The 20,570-nt window shown below is 40.1% G+C and overlaps 1 protein-coding gene across 1 annotated transcript in view; it reads right to left on the reverse strand.

The window, feature by feature from the left end:
• Positions 1 to 20,570, reverse strand: part of FHIT (fragile histidine triad diadenosine triphosphatase) — a 1,229,373-nt gene that overhangs the window by 889,741 nt on the left and 319,062 nt on the right. The gene's annotated exons all lie outside the window — the stretch shown is intronic.

Genomic DNA, 20,570 nt, shown 5'->3' on the forward strand with positions numbered 1-20,570 from the left:
ATAGAAAATCCTAAAGATTCCACCAAAAAACTACTAGATTTAATAAATGAATTCAGCAAGGTAGCAGGATACAAAATTAACACCCAGAAATCAATGGCATTTTATACCTCAATAATGAACTCTCAGAGAGAGAAAGTGAAAAAACAATCCCATTTACCATTGCAACAAAAAATTAAGATACTTAGGAATAAACTTAAGCAAGGAGATAAAACACCTGTATTCAGAAAACTACAGGATGTTGCAAAAAGAGATAGAAGAAGATATAAACAAGTGGAAGAATATACCATGTTCAGGGATTGGAAGACTTAACATCATTAAAATGTACATGGTACGCAAAGCAATCTATAAATTCAGTGCAATCCCTATTAAAATACCAATAGCATATTTCACAAATCTAGACAAACACTTCAAAAATTTATATGGAACCAAAAAAGACCCAAGTAACCATGGCAACCTTGAGAAAGAAGAACCTTGAGAAAGTTGGAGGGATCACAATACCAGATATCAAGTTATACTACAAAGCGACTGTAATCAAAACAGCTGGTACTGGCACAAGAACAGGCATATAAGTCAGTGAAACAGGACAGAGAACCCAGAAATCTGCCCAAGTAATTATGCTCAATTAATATATGACAAAGGAGACAAGAACATACAACGGAGTATGTTCAATAAATGGTGTTGGGAAAATTGGACAGATCATTGCAAAAAATGAAACTAGACCACCACCTTATACCATACACCAAAATAAACTCAAAATGGATAAAAGACTTAAATGTAAGACATGAAACCATAAAAATCCTAGAAGAAAAGATAGGCAGCAAAATCTCAGAAATCTCTCATAGCAATATGTTTGCTGATATATCTCCTAGGGCAAGAGAAACTAAGGAGAAAATAAAAAAATGGGATGACATCAAAATAAAAGGTTTCTGCACAGCAAAAGAAGCCACCAACAAAACAAAAAGGGAGCCCACTGTATGAGAGAACATATTTGCCAATAACACATCTGATAAAGGGTTAATATCCAAAATACATAAGGAACTCATACAACTTAACAAAAGGAAGACAATCCAATTCAAAAATGGTCAAAGGACCTAAACAGACATTTCTCCAAAGAGGACATACAGATGGCCAAGAGACATATGAAAAAATTCTCAACGTCACTAATCATCAGAGAGATGCAAATTGAAACCACAATGAGGTACACTTCACACTTGACAGAATGGCTCCATCAACAAATCATCGAACTACAAGTGCTGGCGAGGGTGTGGAGAAAAGGGAGCCCTAATACAATGCTGGTGGGAATGCAGACTGGTGCAGCCACTACAGAAAACATCATGAAGTTTCCTCAAAAATTAGAAATTGAACTGCCATTTGACCCAGTAATCCCACTTTTAGAAATATATCCTAAGAAACCTGAAACACCAATTAGAAAGAACATATGCACCCCTACGTTCATAACAGCACTATTTACAATAGCTAAGATCTGGAAACATTCCAAGTGCCCATCAGTAAATGAGTGGATATAAAAGCTGTGAGACACTCACACCATGGAATACTATTCAGCTATAAAGAAGAAGGATCCCTTACCCTTTGGGACAGCATGGATGGACCTGGAGAGTATTATGCTAAGCGAAATAAGCCAGTCAGAGAAAGACAAGTATCACGTGATCTCACTCATATATGGAATATAATGAACAAAATAAACTGATGAACAAAATAGATCCAGAGACACAGAAGCATGGAACAGACTGAGGGATCTCAGAGGAAAGGCAGGGGTGGGGGAGTGGATGGGGAGAGATTAATCAAAGACCTTACGTGCATAAGTGCACAACCTATAGACACAGACATTGGTATGGAGAAGGCCTAGGGGTGGGGTGGGTGCCGGGTGGAGGGGATCAATGGGGGGAAAAGGGAGACATTTGTAATACTTTCAACAAAAAAAGATAAATTTTTTAAAAAGAAACTAAAATAATAATGATAATAAAATAAGTTAACTTTATGAGTATAAGCTAGAATGTGCACATGCTCCAGCTCCATACTCTTTGATAAACTCGACAATTTGAATGGGTCATTCCTTCAGGGGTGGAAAATCATTCCCACAAAGTTCCCAAGTTGTGAGACAGTATCCCTTTTGGAAACACCTTACAGGATTGAGAAGTACTGAAATCCCTTCCTACCTGTAAGCTTGCTAATTAAATTTCAAAGGTTGTTATGTCGAGGGACAACAGAAACCAACCTGGGAATCTGCTTTGCTGAAATATGTTTAGTAGCCATATTTATGTAGAACTGATCTGTATGCTTCCCTCTAGTCTCTACACAGATTTTTTATTTTTCCCCGTATCCTTCTTGACATCTTTTTCTACACTGCCTTGAGGCCTTTCTCATACAAGAAACTGTATCTGAATTATGTTCAAATAAGCAGGGAGACTGACATTTTCTGTATAAAACATACCGCCTATCAGAAGTGATCTCCTAAATTTTTGCCCCTAATAGGAAATGGATTTATTGAGGGTACCATCTCAGATGTGCAATATACAATACAGAGTCTAATAGATTTGTGTAAAATGCCTAAAATTAAGCAAACACAATTACATGAGTTAGCGTTGTAGTATCATGCAGCACTATACTTGACGATAATAAAAAGAATGAGAAGTCCAGTACCTTCTTGCAACAATCTATTACTGATTTCCACTTTAGACTCTACTAGTCTTTACCCTCCTCTGTTTCGGGTCATTATTTTATCTAGAGAATTCAAAACCCATTTCTTCATCTATATGTGCCACACTGAACATTAGATTCCCTTAACAATCCACCAGATTTTTGAATACACAAGTATCCCATTACAAGTTGTCTTGTTTAGAAGAAATGAGAGTTAAGATTGTGGCAGTAAAGGGCAAGCTGTCAGTCTATTCAATAAATTCCTACTGAAAAGAAACTGCGCGCATTGCATATTAACATAATTTATTAGAACCATTAGAACGCATCCTTGTTGCCTTTTAATTAGATTATTCCTTGTTCTGGTAATTACACTAGTCGAGAGAGAGTAATAGTTTCAGGATTTTAGGATCACCTGTAGACCATGTGGAAAGGGGGTGATCAATAATGTTAATCTACTGGAACACTTAAATTCCCAGAAAAAGATCTTTTATCATGAGCAATCCTTTGTATAATCAGCATTATTTCTCAATGGCTATGCTCATCTCTCCCAAAGTTGAAAAGTAAAGCTGTGGGACAAATAACAGGCATTTATTATTCTACTGCTAGAAACCTGGTCAGGCTGGGCCACCTCTGGCCTCTAGTGGCTCAGACATTGCTTCACTCCCTTGCAAAATGCCAACAAATAACCACAAATGAAGGATTTAAGATTCCATGCAGAGCAGCACAGCTAGGAGTCTGAATGTCTAACAGGGGAGAAGACAAGATTTTAAAGTTCTGATCCTAAGTGAGGAACCATATACTTCCTCAATTTAAAAATATATTCAAATAGATGAAAATTTCTTATAAATGAGAAGACTGCTGAATTTTAAAAAATGACTAACTGGTGACATTTCCATACTTAAAGATGTAATTTGCAGAAATTAATGTGGAGGCTGTGTGACAGAGAAGAAGGCTGGCTTTTAGGAATGGGCTGAAGCCTTTAGACGTGAGCTGAATTACCGTCTCTGGTTCCATGTTTTACAGACCACAGGGAATTCAAGCTCCAAGGCCTTGCCCATGCCCTATGCATGTATCACCAGGCATGCTAGGAAATTCTAGAGAGCATCTCCCAGGACATCTAGGATTCAGAATCTCTAAATAGGAAGGAAAGGAGGGAGGGAGGGAGGGAGGGAGGGAGGGAGGGAGGGAGGGAGGGAGGGAGGGAGGAAGGAAGGAAGGAAGGAAGGAAGGAAGGAAGGAAGGAAGGAAGGAAGGAAGGAAGGAAGGAAGGAAGGAAGGAAGGAAGGAAGGAAGGAAGGAAGGAAGGGGGGAAAACGGTCACAAGCTGGCATACTGCCTTCAAGGATACCCCTACGGTTGAGGCTGAGTGGCATAATGCTGGGATACAGAGTTGACATTAGTGAACCTGAAGTTCTCTATGATAACAGGCAACATACATATCCCACCAGAGCCAGGATTACAGGAATCTCAGCCCACTGTTGACTGTGTCTGCCTTTGTCAATGCAAAGTCGTAATGAGACCATGTCTAGACAGTATTGATCTCCTACCAGAAAAAAAATAACTCAGAGTGTGACCTCTTTTCTAGCTTAGACCAAATGATACCCATATCGGCATCATTCATTCACGCATTCTAGCACGCACCCTAACCAGACACATTTTATCGGCTGGGCAGCCGAGGAAACACACTGTCTTCTTTTCAAGGCATATTTGAAATTTTTGATATTCAAATAGCAAATAATAGTGACTTAAGCCTATTAGAGAATACAGAGAAATTAAATGAATTTTTGTGTGTCTTTTTTTTATCTTGCTCGGCAAAGAAGACAGACCTTTGAAAAATGGGATCCACATAAACTGAAAGAATGAAAACCCAAATTAATGTGGATAAAATATCTAAAGGGGAAATCATTTGCTTAAGCCATCGGAAAGCCCTCCCACGCAGCCTGGTAGTCCAGGGACAGAGGAGCACCCCTATAACTCTGCCCTCCGTTCACGGTTCCACAGGAATACCTCCTTAAACTGTAAGGGGTGCTACGAAGAACTTAGGGTTCCTCACTCCCCTGATCTGCAGACTGGTAGATCCATGAGACAGAATACTATGCTAGAGGCACTAAAGTTTTATATCTGAGTATCCCGTTGTCAGGCATTCCAAAGCCAGGCCAAGTGTGGGATCTGCCCCAGGAAAGTCAGGAAATAGGGGAACGTGGTTTAAAATACATGTAGGAATGGAGTGAAAGAGCTCCCCAGGCGATGGGATGGTGAGCAAAGAAAGGAAAGCCTCAAGCTGCAAGGAGGAAGCAGAGAATTCTCGCCAGCTCTGGGGCTGAAAAGAAACCATGATTCTGAGGCATCCCGTGGTCCCAGAGGGTGGTAAGTCTTATAAGGCAGGTTTTTCCCTTCATTGAAAAATGAAACAACCACCTTATTATGTTGGAATAGTATCAAGGTACAAATCTATCCTTGGAAGAATGTTAAATAGAAATCCAATCCTGAGAGAGGCTCCCACTGCTATAAACAGTTCCTTAAAAATGCACCTAGAGACAAAATTATCATTTCTGTGCTCCTACCCGAAACGGCCTTGCAAGTCTTGGAAATATTTTGCCCTCTAGAGCAGCCAGAAAAAAGTCCCTTCAGTCCTACTACGAGTCCTTGCTGTGCTGGATCTTGAACCTTTTGAGCATTCACTTCCCAAACTAAAATTCCAAAGGTTAACATGGTGACACCTGGGTAATTAGAAAGAAACCTTATCTATTGACACTGCAAGCTAGTTCCCAGATGGACTGTATATAGTTTCCTGCAAGCTAAGTAAAAATCCTGTATTTGCCTAAAATGAAATAAAGGCAAGCCAGTCATGAATTGCCTTGTCCTGTGTAAATGAAGGACACAACAAAGAACGACAGTGTTCCTTTTCCTCTCATCCAAGGCAGGTAACAATACAAGGGTTCGGGGTCAGAGGACACCATTGTGGCATATTTCCAGGACATAAGGTTAATTTACAGGCTATCTGAGTCCTAACACACTGGGGTTAAGGCAAGTACAGTATGTATGTACCTTCCTAGTTTTCAAGATGGAGAAATAGTGATAAAAATTAAAATGGATACATAGTATTTAAAAGTATATGGACTTGTATCAAAATAAGGCAAGAGCAGTTGTGATTCAGGATACTTTTGTTGGAGAAATTTAACTCTCTAAGGAAATGCAGACCCTAAAAAACACCTTATAAATAATACAAAATGATATAGCATTTGGTAGACTCTGATTCAACTATTCTGATTTGGCCAAATGTTAAATTAGCCAAACATATTAGGAGGAAAATTTCTCCATTGATCAGGTGATTTAAAATACTCATGAACTAGCAGAAGCAGAAGTAGTAAGCTCCAGAAACAAGAAATAAATCACATACATCCACAAAGAGGAATGAAGGCATTTTGTGCAAACTGCCAGTTATAAAAACAGTCATGGGGAGATAAAGTACAGCACAGGGAATATAGTCAGTAATATCGTAATAAGTATGTATGGTGTCAGGTGGGTACTGGACTTATGGGTTGATCACTTTGTAAGTTACATAAATGTCTAATCACGATGTTGTACACCTGAAACTAATATAATATTGTACGTAAACTATAATTGAATTTTTTTAAAAAAAGAAAAAAATCTTGGGGAACATATTTTTTTAGACATTTTTATAAATCGTTGACTGCGGGGCAGAAAACATCCTACACACAGGAACCCAGAGCAGCCTTATTGTTGCTCCCACAACTATAAAAGCCCCAAAATGAAATCTATTTCTTACAACTTCCCCAAAATGTGATTCAACACATTGTCTACTTGAAAACCTGTTTTCTGACATTTAATGTAATGTGCTAATTTTTCCCCAATGTCTAACCAAATACGCTTCACTATTATATAAATCAGTTCTTGATGCTGCAAGGGAAGACAGAGTGCTAGCTATCAGTAGCCACGTCCCTTATAAAAATCAGATGTCAGCTTTTTCTTTTCAAATGTGATGTCACATCTGTCACTGTCTCCCAAACTTAGTTGAAATCTTCCTGAATCTTTCGACATCACTACAAGAGCTAGGAGATGTCTTTCTGGGATGAATCTGAAGGGTAGAAAATCTTGCACTTTCTCTTCATTTATTTCTGAGTTAGCCGGTTCTTCATCAGTGCTACATCCTGCCTTATAATTCAGTGTCCTCTGTGTCCCCCGGATCACCCTTCCCTCAGGGTGCATATTTGTTCACTAACTGTATTATAATTTTGTTATCTACTGGATTTTCTGATATTCTATTCTACATTTGTCCTGAATTAATGAATTCCATTCTTTTTGGCTTCAACTACTCCTCTTCATTAAATTTACCCTGAACATGAAGTTTATGTTCAAAGTAATTCATAATTCTTTAGTCTCAGCTTGGTATTAACAGTACATTTAATAAGCATTGTATTTAATCAAATGTTTTACGTTTACTAAAAAGAAATTTTATTAAAATGTTTGTGTTCTAAGCCTTCCATTCCCCTTAGAAATAAAATTATCTTGGAGATTAAAGATGGTGGCAGGCTGAATGGAAGCTACACTGACACTCTCTGGGGACAAAACTGGAATTACAACTAAAATATAGAAAAACCATCTTGAATAATCAACTGCAGTCAAGCTGGAGAGCACCCTCATAACCAAGGGGGGAAAGTGGAGACCACATAGAGACTGGTAGGAAGTCCGGAGGCACGAGAGGGCTGGCTGGGCTCCCACAGGCAGCAGCTAAAGGTCCAGAGGGAGATCTCAGCTGTGGGGGTTCCCACTGAGGACTCTGGGGCCTAAACCCCAGGCTGGGACTCCCTCAGCACCAGAACTGAGAAAGGTGCCCACATAACATCTGGCTGTGAAAAGCAGCCAGGTTTCTGTCTGCCAGGGAGAAACAGCTGGAACTGCAGGCACCCTCTTAAAAAGCCATTGTACAAAGTTTTGTGTGCAGCCTCCCACCTTGGGCTCCAGCAGAGAGAGGGCAGAGTGGACTGGAGCTGTGTGAGAAGAACCTAGGGTTGCGGGCTCTGGAGATAGAGCTCAGAGGCACCCCTCTGGACTCCTGTACTGAGTCACTGCCCCACAGTGCAGAGGCAGGCATTTACCTTCCAAGCAGCTTTTGCCCAAGGGGGAAGCAACTGTCTCACCCTACTGGAAAACCCCTCCCCTACCAAGAGGAGTTTCTACAGCCTGAGGCTCATTAAGAGAATCACATTAATCAGCCTGCAGGCAGAGGCAGACCTCAGAGTGCTTTGAGTCTTTGCCTGATCTGCTTCTGGACCGGGCCTTGGCAAAGCAGACTTTGGTGTACATCTTGGTCTTGTCCAAATGCACCCAGCCCCGAAAGAGAGGACCTCAAGCCATGGGTTGTTGATAGCTCCAAACAGGGTACTCAAGGCCAGTCACAAACAGTGTCTGACATTGGCCTACACCAGAGACTGTCCAAAAAGACTGAGAGTCCTAGCAGACCTACCTAATACACAGAAACAAACCCAAAATAGCAGACAAAATGAGGAGACAAAATAAAAAAAATGAAAAAAACAAGAGAAGTCTCCAGAAAAAGAGTTAAATGAAATGGAGATAAACAATCTATCAGATATAGAGTTCAGAATACTGATTGTAAGGATGCTCAACCGCATGAAAAAAGATATATAAACTATGAAAAGTAAGCAGTCAGAAATGAAGGATGACATACCAAGAATAAAGAATACATTGGAAGGAATAAACAGCAGATTAGAGGAAGCTGAGAATTGGATCAGTGAATTAGAAGACAGGGTAGAAAAAAAAATCACTCAATCAGAGACCCAAAAAGAAAAAACAATTAAAAAACAGGAGGACAGTTCAAGGGAGCTGTGGGACAACATAAAATGGTACAATATTTGCATCATAGGAGTGCCAGAGGAGGTTGAAAGTAAGCAAGGGTTAAAGAAACTGTTTGAAGAAATAATGGCAGAAATCTTCAATAATCTAGTCAAGGAAAACGTCACACAAGTTCAGGAGGCACACAGAGTCCCAAGCAAGAAGAATCCAAAGAGGCCCATGCCCAGACACATCATAATTAAACTGCCAAAAATTCAAGACAAAGAGAAAATATTAAAGGCAGCAAGAGAAAAACAAGCTGTTACCTACAAAGGAGTTCCCATCAGGCTGTCAGCTGACTTCTCATCAGAAACTCTATAGGCCAGAAGGGAATGGCATGAAGTATTCAAGGTAATGCAAAACCAGGATCTGAAATCAAGACTACTCTATCCAGCAAGGCCATCACTCAAACTAGATGGTGAAATAAAGAGCTTCCCAGACTTAAAAACAAAAAAAAGGCTAAAGGAGTTTATCACCACCAAACCATCATTGCAGGAAATGTTAAAGGGACTGCTGTAATTAGAAGTAGAAATAGAAGCACTGCAAGAAATGTTAAAGGGACTGCTATAATAAGAAGAAGAAATAGAGAGAGAAACATAGGCATAAAGAATTGGCAATAAATAAGGACCTATCCATAATAACCTTAAGGACTTTAAGGAAGAGATCAACAGCACTACAGTCATAGTCAGGGACTTGAACACCCCACTGACTTCACTGCATAGATCTTCCAGACAAAAAGTCAACAAAGAAACAGTGACTTTAAATGACACCCTAGATCAGATGGATTTAATTGATATTTACAGAACATTTCACCCCAAAGCTGCAGAATAAACATTACTCTCAAGTGCACATGGGTCATGCTCAAAGATAGATCACATGTTAGGAACAAAACAAGTCTCTACAAGTTCAAGAAAACTGAAATCATATCAAGCTTCTCAGATCACAAGGGCATGAAATTAGATATCAACTACAGTAAAAACACTCAAAAACATTCAAACTCATGGAGGCTAAACAGCATATTATTAAACAATGAATGGGTTACCAGAAAAATCAAGAAAGAAATCAAACACTTCCTGGAAACAAATGAAAATGAACACACAACAGCTCAAGATCTATGGGACACGGCAAAAGCAGTCCTACAAGGGAAGTTCATAGCACTGCAGGCCTACCTCAAAAAGTAAGAAAAATTTTTAGTAAACTATCCAACCCTACAACTTAAAGAATTAGAAAGCTCCCCTGTGAAGCCATCCAGACCAGGGCTTTTGTTTGCTGGGAGTTTTTTTATTACTGCTTCGATTCCATCAGTTGTCATTGGCCTATTCATGTTTTCTGATTCTTCCTGATTCAGTTTTACATGATCTCACTCATATGGGGAATCTAATAAACAAAATAGACTGAGGAACAAAACAGATCCAGAGACACAGACGCAAGGAAAAGACTGAGGGATCTCAGTGGGAAGGTGGGGGTGGGGGAGTGGGTGGGGAGAGATTAATCAGAGAACTTATATGCATATATGCATAACCTAGGGACATGACAATAGTGTGGTAAAGGCCTGGGGGCAGTATGCAAGGGGGAGGGGATCAATGGGGGAAAAAAGGGAGACATCTGTAATACCTTCAACGATACAGATAAATTTAAAAATAAATGAATAAGTAAATTTTTTTGCTTGGCCTCTCCCTTCACCTACTTTCTAAGAGAAGTATCTTTTTGTGGGATGCAGAATTATGTAAATGATAAGAAAAACAGAACTGGAAAATTGGGATGAAGATAAATAGGAAAAAATGTCTAGGTCTGAAGACTTAATAGAAATAGTCATTTCGGAGTCAAGGGGTCATGGAGAGAGAGCTGGCTCCTGAGCAGTGAGCACAGAGTGAAAGGTCACCATAAGGAGAATGGGAGGTGGTTAAGAGTCTCCATGTATAATGAATGTAATAATTTTCAAAGTTCTGGGAGAAACATGAGTAAAATTTAAAACTATTTTTCCATTCATTCGCTATACCATCTTAAGGATGAACCACATGCGGCTCCAGCACTACTCTAGGTTACACAAATATCCTCCAATGCTGATGTGTATTCATTTCTATCTGGATTTTGGGTTCCTTTAAGTGTCATAAACACACTCTAGAAACAAACTTGATCATCCCATAAATTTTTAAGAGCTCTCAGTCTTCTTTAAATGAAGTTCTATCAGTCAATGTCTGGGTCAACCTAAAGACTACTTGAGTAATTAATAAATTCATATGAAAACATACTGAAAATAAAGGTTTCTACCTGTTAGTGTCAAAAGACACACTGGGAGGCAAAAATGACTACTTAGTAAAGAAGTTTTAATCTATTAGCAATGTTTCTAAAACAAAAGTGTAAGGAGAAAATTAAGGGAAAACCTTGTAATCTGTATTAAAAGCCTGTCAAAGGATTATTAAGAAAGTGATAAGCACTGATAGCTTTATTGCTTTGCTATAGAGATCACCCAGCAAAATGTGGATATAACTTCAACCAAAATATGCGGGCTCTGCATGCCTTTTTATAGTTGAGTAATATTATCAAAAATCAGTATGGCATAACATAGTATTTATTATTCCTAAGGAAGTATATATATATATAAAAAGAAGAACCTGGAGCTAAATGAAATGTTTATCACCCTTCAGACCAATACATTATATATGTGTAAATTAAATCTGTCACCAATAAAGATGTAGCACATAGCAGGGGTATGCGTGAAAGAATGAGAGAGAATGGAGGGTTCAGAAACATATATATGAGTACAGCAAATGAAAACTCCAAGGCATGTCCAAGGATCTAAACAGCCCATGCACAAGTGTAGTCAGGTCATATCTTAAGAGAGGGGAGTTGACTTCTGAAGCCAGAGTCTAAGGCAAATATTGCAGAGAGTCAAACTTAACGTTGAGATCGTTTAAATCACCTGTAGGGTGCAAGTTCCATTGCTTTGTGTAGTCAAGCTTGACAGTAAATACTTGAGAGCAAACACCTGATCTAGGCTAAAGAACAAAAACAAAGAAAAATCCACCTACAGGTACCAGGGTACTCAGACGGGCTTGTCTTTAAGGAACCGACAAATCTTTACCAAGGAGGTGATGATGTAAACTTATTTACCCTCCAATAGGGCCTAGTTCAATGTGTTTTTGCTTTTTTGTTGTTGTTAATTCTCACCCAAGGATATTTTTTCCATTTATTTTTTAGAGAGAGTGGAAGGGAGGGGGAAGGGGAGAGAGAGAGGAGAGAGAGAAACACTGATGTGAGAGAGACACATTGATTGCCTGCCTCCCACAGGCACCCCAGCTGGGGCCTGGATTGAACCTGCAATCCAGGTACATGTCCTTGACCTGGAATGGAACCCGGGACCCTTTGGTGGGCCAACACTCCCACCACTGAGATTGTTGCGAGGATGAAGTGAGGTAATCCTCATAAGATACATACAATTTCTGGCATATGGCAAGCATTCAAACTTGGTAGCTATTATTTTTATTCTTATGAGCTAAAATGTTGGAGGGAATAAATTTTTCTTCAAGTAAGCTCACGAAGCTGACCTAGAGCAGACATTACTACATTAGTTAGTAGATCCCAGTCCCAAATACCACTCAGGTCAATAAATATTTTAAATTGAAATTAAGGACAAACAGGGAGTTAGGATTTAGAATAAAAGGAATAGACAACCAGTCTATTAAGACATATCATTAAGAGCCTCTATTCTCAGGAAGTACATCTCTTTTAAAATATATTTACTACAGTTACCCATGGAGACAGAATATTTTTATCATCAGTTGTAAAACTGTCTCCTGAAAGAGAAAATTGTGTAATTATAACTAGAGCTGACCTCACACATTAACCTTTTATTTAAGGGAGAAACAGAGATTAGACATTCAGCAGGATGTTGGGAAGGAGAGGTAGAGGAAAGGAGAGGGAGGGGGAAAGGAGAGGGAGGGGGAAAGGAGAGGGAGAGGGAGAATTACAAGGAAGCACAGGGGTCTGGGGAGGAATCCCATTTTGCTCTTGGCCCTTCTCTGCCAGCGTAGACAGGAAGGAGGATGACACCATTTATGATCGCTGCAGGTTCTCTCCATGAAAACTGAACCGTGGGGCATCTCCCACCTCTCAACATAGAATAAAATTGTCAACTCCTTACAGGACTTTTGTCTAAATAAAATACATAATGAGCAAAAAATAAAGGTAAATATCTAAACTCAGTGATGAAATTAATTGTGTGGAATCCTCCAGAATAAGTGAGGGTTCACTCTGAGAGATGAGTAAATTCCTTTAAGGCACAAGAATGAAAAATTCATCAATGGATCCCTGAACTGTAAAATGAGCAGTCTGATCTGCTTTTGGATCAAACGGACCTGCTTTTAATGCTATTTTTGCCACTTGCTTGCTGGGCAATTTATTTATCCTTTATGTGTTTGACTTCCTCATACCTAAAATAGATATGAAAATATCTGTAAGGAGGAGGGTACCAAGCCTGTCACTCTTTTCCTCTCTCCCTATGCCCCAGGTCCCTCCGAGGAGCAGCTCCTAATCTGACTGGCTGAACTCAAGCACAGTGAGTCTACTAAACTGCAGGGTCTCCATACAGGAAGGCTCCTCCCTCCACTTCTACTTCCTCTCCTCTAAGTTGGGAGGAATCTGGTTCTTAGGGAATCTAACCATTTCCCTTTCTCTCTCCTGCCTTCTTTCCAACCTCAGGCACTAGCATCCGTGAGCCAAAGTGAAGTCCAGAGCTCTAGCTTTTGCCTCACACTTCCGTTCTTCCCAGCCCCCGCGCTGCCCACTCAGAATTCTTGATCATGTGGTTCACTTAAGGGGACTATTTAGGAGGTGGAAGAAGTCCCACTAAGACCCCGTCAAGGTCAGCCCAGCTTTACTCGTGTTCTACACTGGAAGGCCTTGGGCACCGGCTCAACAAATAACAAGGTGGTGCTTGGTTACCATTTTCATGCCAGTGCCTTTTCATTTGCCCTTCTCTCTCTAGAATGCTCTGCATCTTTAAATCATTCAGGTCTCCGTTCAAATGTTATTTCTTCAGAGAGGCCTTCCCTGACCATCCAATCTAAAGTAGCATCCTCGCCATCCCCAAGTCACTCTGTTACATTCATTTTTTATTAAAGGCTCTCATTACATCCCATTACTTCCTTCACTTGTTTGCTTGGTGACCATCCCTACCTCTTTTCTAAACCCATCCATGAGGAGGTAGGTCCAAGAGAGCATGGATCTTGTCTGTACTGTTCACCACTTATGTTTCCAGAGCCAGGTGCCTATGACAAAGTAGGTGCCCAGTGAATTACAGCTCTCAGTGAATTATCCTTTCCTCTCAGCAGGTCCAATGAAATATTTTGAAAGCTTCTCTTCAGCTGACCTAGGACACCAACTGGTATTCTGCATGACCTGAGAGGCTGTGCCATATTTTATTTTGGGGAAAAATGAAGATTTCCAGGAGAGTCTCTGAGCTCCAAATTAAAAACTATCCCCAAGTCAAGATGCCACTGAGCTGTCTTTGGTGCTGCTGGGATTGAGGCTTTCTCAAGAGGAAATGTTAACTGGCAATGTTCTCAGGAGCATTATGGTTTTAGGTTTGCTCCTTTTAAACAGTATTTCCTCTCCCTCCCTGCTGGAGATTATCTGGAATGCACATATGGGCTTTCCACGGTGTGCATGTGTACATGTGGTACTAGAAGGTAGATGTAAAAGGGCATTTTTAGGACCACCCTGTGGTTAAGAAAGGGGTCAGCCAACCTCTTGGTATGTGGGGGCATTCACTAAGCTGTGCCCCTTATATTGGGGTTAATTTCAAAATACAAGTAAGGTAAATGGAATAAAATACTATTCACATAAAGAGTGGGTTATGTAAAATCCTGATCCTTGAGTCCATTGAGGCTTTCCTCCACCATTACAGCCCATAGCCATTTCCATGACTGAAGACAGATGAAGTCATTGGCATTCGTTTACTGGCCATATCTACATGTTAACTTAAAACACAGTATGTCGGCACTGGAATTAACACACTCAGCACTAAGGCATTCATGCTAGGAGATTAGGGAGGATGACACTGACTCCCAGCTCCCGTCTCACATTTACTGAGAAGCATGTGTCCATCGAGGGGAACGTCTAGCAGAATGAACTGTCTTATTATAAATTGGCACCTCCTGCTCTCTGTTTGCCAATTTCGTACGGCTAAACTGACAAAAGTTGAAAGTACACAAGACACAACTCTATCCCATTTGAGATCACACATCTGTAGTCATGATGTCTTTGTGTTAAAAATCCAAAAATGCTCACCCTACAAAACTTCAGCATGTCACCTGGACCTCATTCTCATTTCATGGACAAAGAATGTAAACAGATATCATACTCAGGAAAGGTCCTTAAAGAAATCTCCTTGCAGTTTTAATTTCAAAAACAGACAAGTTGACCTTTCTATGACTGAGTTAATCTTACAATATTTTATACTTCCAAGACTATTTCTTGGAAGTAGTCTTGATATAAATCCTGAGAAAAAGAGTAAAACCAACATTTCCGTAAGTGTTGTGAGGGTTAATTTCATGTATCAACTTGATGGAGCCAGGGGTACCCAGGTATTTGGTCAAACATTATTCAAGGTGTGTCTGTGTCCATTTTGGATGAGCTTAGCATTTAAACTGAAGACTAAGTAAAGCAGATTGGCCTTCCCCTGTGGGTGGCACTCATCCAATCAGCTGAAGGCCTGAATAGGACAGAAGGCTGGTCCTCCCCCCAAAAGAGGGAATTCTTCTTCCCTTCAAGCTGGAATACTGGTTTTTACCTGTTTTCAGACTCAAACTGAAACACTGGATTTTCCTGGGTCTTGAGCCTGCCTGCATTTGGAATAGAACTATATCGGTTCCAGTGGTTCTTAGGCCTTTGAACTCAGACAAGAACTATACCATCAACTCTCTTGAGTTTCCAGCTTATTGAAGATCTTGGCACTTGTCAGCCTCTATACTTTTTGTGAGTTAATTTCTTATAATAAATTTATATATATATATATATATACATATATATATACATCTCCTATTGGTTCTGTGTCTCTGGAGAACCCTAATACAAGTGTTAAACTCAAACCCAAAGATTAATAACTTTATCAGTTTGGCACCTAAGTGCATGTTTCTTTATGAACTATAAAATTTTTTTCATGAGCTAGCATATATAGTCCATCAATTACTCCAGAACTTTCTTTAGGTATTTAAAACTTGATATTAAAATGTAAAACATCAAGAAAGAATGTAGTGGTACTAAATATAAGGCAATCTTAAATATAAAGAAATATTCCATTTTCTCAAAAAAAATATTTAAAAGGGAGGATGGTCAACTTCTACATATGAACATATAGGGACATAGCAAAATAGTTTAAATATCTACTTATATTTTTTATTTCATTAAAGAAAATGGATGCTTAAAAATACACATTTTATTCCAACTCTGGCATGCATGTCTTTAGCAGATAAGAGCTGCCTTTTCATTCCTCCAAGAGCTCATGCCAGAGCACACCCCCTTCTCTTGGTTTGAGACACAGCCCTCCTGACTCATGTGTGATGTCTCTGAAAGTGGTCTCTAAAAGCACAAGTATCCATTTATATAAGCTGTTTTTTCTTTTAAATAAAAAGTCATCCTCCCACAGGCATATATTTTGATGCCCATGATATACCATCTCGTGCACTGCTTTTTACAGTGATTTTCAGAAGGTCTGTTTAGAACATCTGATATTCTAACTCTGAAGTCATAGCCTTCAGAATCATGACTTACTCTGATTTCTTTGTTCCCTTTTTATTGATCCCAGCAGTTGACCTTCACAAGCACCCAAAACAAACATTGGTTGAGACCATTTCAGCCCACTGTGACTTCCTGAGACAGCACTTGAAAGGACCCAAATAGAAAGCAAAGTCATCTCTTCTAAGGTAATAAATTTGGGGGGAAGGCAAATGTCACACCTGTATTTGAGCACAAGTGTTATATTTTAGCGCCACTTTGCCTTCAACATGAAATGCCAGTTGATTTCATGACAGTTTCATTTCATCTTTTATCTATTTACCCACTAGTTGGTACATCTGAACTTCCTGAGAGAGAGAAAGACCTTTTATTTTTCATTAATGTTCACCCGGAATGTATTTATCAGCTCCATATACAAACAAGCACCCAGTTTCCACCCCTCCAAAACCTGTTAAACCACATCTCTTCAATGTCCTCAATAACACAACAAAAATATCTTTATGTAAAATGTAATTTGTTGCCTAACTACCTTAGTGTGAATAACCATAAACCCCGAACAGAAGCAAATGCAACACCCAAATGTCTAAAAAGAGAATAGTAGCACCTAGGTTGAAGGAAGTGCAAACACTTGGATTCAACGCTGGGACTAGAATGTAACCTTCTTGTGACGTGGTTTCTGCAAATCTGGCCACTGGAGTATCACTTTCCCACAAAGCAAAAGTAACACTGATAGAGCTGATGACAGAATGACTATGCTTGAAGTGTGAGATCCCTGGGACATTTCATAACCACATTAAGCCAGTTAGAGTTTTCACTTCCCCTTTCTCTAAGTTTTCTCATGCGAAGCTTTTTAGATTTTCCTTAGTAGTCAGTTCGTCACTGACTTGTGTGTATATTTTCACTCTCCTGTTCCTTGCTTCTAGGTCTAGAGGGGTATAAACTGTGATTGCTTTAGCTGCATATAATTGCAACCTGACCAACAGCCCAACAGTGATTTGAGCCCAGGGAGCTTTCTTTTCTGTTATTTTATTTTTTCCACATGAGAAGATGAGTGAAGGTAAGCAGTCTGGCACTGAGACAGTGCCTCACAACATCATGAACGGCCCAGGCTCCTTCCATCTTTGGGCTCTTCTGTCCAGAGGTGGGGATTCACGTTCATGGTCATAAATGGCAGCTGTACCTCCAGGAATGGCATCTACACTCTAGGTAGGAAGAGGGTAAGGGCTGAAGGCAAAACATAATGGGAGAATGCCAGCTGAGTCAGCCCCTTCTGAAAGCTTTCCAACAAGTTCCATTCAGTGACTTCCACATACATTTCTGTGGCCAGAAATGAATCCCATAGTGTCTCCTTACTGTGAGGGAGTGTGACACTGGGCATCTGAGCTGGGCATTTCTGCTCCAAATCAAATCAGATTTTGGTTAGGAAAGAAGGGAGGGAAAATGAATCTTAGTGGGGAACTACCAATGTCTGGCAATGCAGGTGTGCAGGATGAGTAGAAAAGTGCCTCTTGATATCTAGGAGGTAGGGGGTAAGAGAATTGCCTCAGATTGCTTTTGTGCTGGGAACTAGGGAACTGATCACCTAATCTGCTTCCATGTCTTCATCTCTAAAAAGTCCTTCTACGGTCCTTCTCTTAGACCCTAATTTAGTTGCTTTATGGTGGTTATTTTTTAATGTGAATGTGACAAAATGTATGTTCCTTCCTTAGTAATAGAACCCAGATTTTGATGGGCAGCAATGTGCCCAACTTAGATAATGGAGGATAAGTGGTCGAGGCCAACCATGGCGATGCTGCTTCCTTTTGCCAGTGATTCACCTTTAGTAGTAGGCGCATGAGCTAGTTCTAACCAATGAATGGAAATACACTAGGGCTTCCATGAAAAATTTTCACTTTTGATAAAATGGCAGGGTCGCATGGGGAGAAATCCATTTTTTTTTTCATCACCTCTTCTTTCCTGTTTTGAACAAACACTGTTGTGTAAAAATTTCGTGTTTGGACCTGTGGCAGCCATTTTTTGACAGTGAGGCAACAAGTCAAAAGATGAAAGATCCTGAAGATGAAAGAGACTGGGTCCTTCATGGCATCGTTGAGCTACCAAACCAACCCTGGGATCCTCTACCTCCAGTTTTCTTATAACTAAACAGATATTCTTATGGGTTAGGCGAATATTACTTGAGTTTTCTGTTATCTGTAGCTGAAAGCATTCATAATTTATATACCACCCTAACATCAACTTCCATTTGTTATGAGGCAAAAGCAACTGCATTCACTGTTTATCCCGGTGGCACCCCTCAGGGATCTGGTACTCAGTAGTGTATATTCCACTGCCTACGAGGCTGTATGTTCCCTCTCTCCAGCCCTAAGGGTCCTAAGGAACTCCTCACTTAAGACTTATAAGATCAGTGAGCTAAAGTTAAGATACAATCAATCCAAAAGAAATAAAAGAAGCAAGAAAAGTGAAGAATTATGTAAGTATCCATGCTACATAATGTGATGGTAAGCTTAAAGGGACTTAATATTTTAAGGGGAAGATGCATCCTCTCTGCTTAGATGAGTAAAACTAAGTTGTGATCATTAGAGCATGTCAGTTAGGGTACCTGATGAAGAGAAGGAGACTGTGCACCACTTATTCTGGCAGAGCATACACGTGTGGACGGGGGCACCGTGATGGAAAAGGTTCGGAGGCCGTCAACTGAAACAGTAGTGCACTCAAGGCAGGTAAGTTTGCTCCTGAGTTGACAGAGGTGGGACAAGCGGTGATATAGTTGATGTCTTCAAAATGACAAAAGGCACAGGCATGGGAAACAAGGGCTGATTCACCGAATCCAAGAATAGTAGATTATCACAAGCCTAATGCAAGACTTCAAACTTATCAGTCAGCTTCCAGTTTTCCTCAGTTTAACCCCTTCTCCATTCTGCAGCCAAAGTAATCTTGTAAAAATATCCAAATATTTCATATCCCTCCTCGGCCTAAAGATCTTCAATGGCTCACACTGCTTCTGTGATAAACCCCAAAATCTTACTTACCACAATCCATGCAGCCTTTCTTGATCTTCTCCTGCCTGCCTCACTGTCCCTACCTCCCCCTCTGCGCTGCCACCTGCCGTTTTTGTTCAGAGCACAGATCCTACCGTACTCTCTCAGGCCTCAAGACCACTCAGCATCCTGACATCTTCTTCACTGGTCTGAGGTCTCATCCTTGGCTTCTGAGATTATACTTCATTTTTACAGGAAGGTCATCCCTAACCATGCTCCACTCCAAAACCAATGTGGCATACTTCCCACAGCACTCTCTTCTTCCCCCTTTATAATATTCATCACACTCTGATTGTTGGGTTAACGACTGTCTTCTCCTCTAAACTGTAAGATCCACGAAGGCAAGGACCGTGTCTGTCTTTCAACCAGTTTCTGGCCCACAGTAAGCTTCAATGTATGTAGTTCAAATGACCACTTGTAAATTACCATTATGCTCACACCCCCTTGGGAAGGAGGACTTCAAATAGTTCAAGGACACATGTGAAAAGCAGACTTGTGATAAATTAATCAGAACAGAAAAAAATTATTGAGGGCTTAAGTGACTTGAATATACCTTTGACTCTTTTAGTTATAAATCAAGGAAAAATCAGCATTCTTCCTAACATGTCCCATGGTTCTGGACAACAGAGTTTAGAGAAGAAGCTAAGGAATCAGGCAGCCCTGGATTTGTGTCCCAGCTTTTATACTTCTCAGCTATGAGATCTGACATAAATCTCTAATCCCTCTAAGCCTCCATTTCCTCATCTTAAAATGAAGGCAATGACAAGCCTTTCCCATAGGGGTTTGTGAGGGTTAAATGAGATAATACGTGGAAAGCCCTTACCCTGGAGCTCGCGATAAAGTGAGCACATGATAAATGTGAGTGAAGGTTCTTTGATGTTCTGGCTATTATCATAACACAGAGAATATAAATTTGACTGGATTGAAAGTATAAGAGCTTAATAAATGTTAGATATTACTGTTACAGATGTCATTATTTGTGGCAAAAAGTACTAGGGCTCACGTGAGCACAGGGCTTCCTTGTGGTCAGGTGAGTCCATGTTTGTCTTGGTCATCACTCTGGTCCAATGCCCAGCATGGTGCTAAACCCATGTTATTACTCAGTAAACACTTTCGGATGGGTAATTGACTCAAAGGTCAAAGTCAGTATGAAGATGCAGATCCTCTTGTAAGAAAACCGAAAGAGAAACGCAGTGTTCAGCAGAGGAGGAGCTAGGAAAGAACAGGATTTTTTTAAATAATAAAAGCTTTTAAGCAATAAGA

Source organism: Miniopterus natalensis, chromosome 15 (assembly GCF_054644295.1).
Source record: "Miniopterus natalensis isolate mMinNat1 chromosome 15, mMinNat1.hap1, whole genome shotgun sequence".
NCBI lineage: Eukaryota > Metazoa > Chordata > Mammalia > Chiroptera > Miniopteridae > Miniopterus > Miniopterus natalensis.